This window comes from Pteropus vampyrus, unplaced genomic scaffold, assembly GCF_000151845.1.
Source record: "Pteropus vampyrus isolate Shadow unplaced genomic scaffold, Pvam_2.0 Scaffold53, whole genome shotgun sequence".
Classification (NCBI taxonomy): Eukaryota; Metazoa; Chordata; class Mammalia; order Chiroptera; family Pteropodidae; genus Pteropus; species Pteropus vampyrus.
In genome coordinates this window covers 8,435,895-8,438,300 of record NW_011888834.1, presented here as the reverse complement: position 1 = coordinate 8,438,300, position 2,406 = coordinate 8,435,895, and positions in this window count along the sequence as shown.

Genomic DNA, 2,406 nt, shown 5'->3' with positions numbered 1-2,406 from the left:
AGAAGTTAATTTTAGAAATATAAAGTGAATGGATGAGTAGTAATACATTTAGAAAACCAAAAGCTTTATTCTAATTCTGTTTTGATTTCTGTCTATCACAGTTTTTATTCTTGTTGCTACACAAAATAGCCTGTTTCTTTGGCCAGTGGGATCCTCTTCCCATTGGCTCTGTGTACTTCAGACATGACCCTAGTAGCTTTGAAATCTTCTTTGTTCTCTGGTATGTGTAGCTGGTTCAGATCCATCTCATATATTTTCTGTCCTTAACTTGAAATTATTTATTTTTCCATAGATTCCTAGTTCCTATGGGTACAAGTAAAATATTTAGAGATCATAATCTGGGCACCCAGTGTGATTATGGAGAACTTATTTACTTCATCCCAAAGTAATGCTGTCAATACTGTTGGTTTAGTATAACTCAATTTCAGGTTCATTCTCCTCAAGGCAGTCTTGTAGTATTTCTGTCATACTCGTATGTTCTATGAATTTCTCTTGGTTGAGTAAAATGCTTTCAAAAATATATATCTGTGCCCCTCCAGAGTTTTGAGATCTGACATCTAAGTGACCTTATTGTCATGTTATTTAGAAATTCTAAGGATTCAATGTCCTGAAGTGTGACACGTGGAATGTTATAAGCAGATTTTGGTCAAAGAATATATGTGCTGTTGTCACTGTCTAACATTTCTTGATAAGAACAAAGTGATAAAAGATTGTTTCTGGCTGTCATGATGTTACCACTGATGATAGGACAAGAGAGTTTGTGGTTATTTGTATTCTCACCACTTAATACTACTCCTTGATTAAGTTTTGTCCTTTTTTTTTGGTAAACCGTGAAGTCTAATTGTTAACTAACAAATGTATTATGACTTGTAACTGTATTTCCACAAATATGATAAAAACAGAGATTTAGAAGAGATGTTACACATAGTATCTTCTTAGAGTTCTACAACTTATTTCAAGACATAAAAATGATATCAATGCTAAAAGATTTTTAAAAACAACAAAAAGCTGTGAAATAAGTAAATGATATATTATATATGATTTTAAAGGAGAGGTAAATATGTGTTGGAAATATATTCATTCATCTCTTAATTCATTTGTTTACTCATGCATGCCTTCTAAAGATGTTGAAGTGATTTATAGAAATGTATATAGTATAAATATAAAATGAATCATAATGCTCACAATTGTCAAATAGAGATCATGTGACGAAAAATTTGGCAAGTATTAATAATTTTAGAAATACGTACGACTTATGAATTGAAACTTCACTTCCTTTAATTTACATTAACAATATGAAGTTAAATATTTAACAATAAAGATATTCAACACAAAACTTTTTATTATAGAAGTGATGTGTTTACCATTCTACACAGCATAAATATTTGGCCATGTGGGAAGACTTCAATTAAATGATATATTCATATGACATATTATGAAGACACATGTTTCAAGATACATTTAATGGCAAAAATATTCATATAACATTAATTTTGAATATAATGTAAAATTATATTTTAGTACATTCTAAACCCATTCAAATAGTCATAAACACAAAATTGATAAAAATCTGTAATGTGAATACATTCAAGTATTTGATATGGTTATTTGGATGGTTGTTTACATGTAATTTTAAATTTGTTTTATATTATTTACTCTATTTTTTCAATAATTTTACAAGCATTTCCTTTGTAGGATTACTTTTTCGGTGAAAGAAACTTGTATCATATCTTTAGAATTTAACACATGCAAAAATTAAGATATAAATATATATGATGGTAAGATGAAAAATAGAGGTAACAAAGTTAATCCATATATCAACTTAAAGTAATAATTAGCATGTTTTGAAATATTTTATACCTGCTAGAATAGACTGCGTGTTTGGGATCAGAGTTCCTGATAACCAGGTAAACATAGAAACAAAACAACTCTTCTATGATTGGCAGTATAAATATGTTAAAGCAAACCAGATACTCAAAGGAAACACAATTGACCCTTGTAGTGGAGTTTAAGAGAACTTCTGTTGATGTTTACAAGAGAATACTGTTATATTATCAACTGAAATAGATAGAAAATCTTTGTTAAGTGGGCAGGATTTCAACTAAACCTTTAAGTATGAATATTTGATTAGGTAGAGAGGACACTGGATAGACACATTTCAAACAGAGAAAACTACAGGAACAAAGCTATAAAGTAGCGAATCAGCTTGACATGTTTCAGGTCATGTAAAATGGCAAGAATAGAGGGTTTTTATTGGAGAGATTTTGATAAAGTATGACATACAAATGTCAAATATGAGGCTCTTGGAGACAGACAGAAAGATAGAGGTAGAAAGATAGAGAAAAAGAGAGAGAGAAGATGCATTAAGTTCTGCTGGGAAAAAGAATATGAATCACTGCCCTAAAA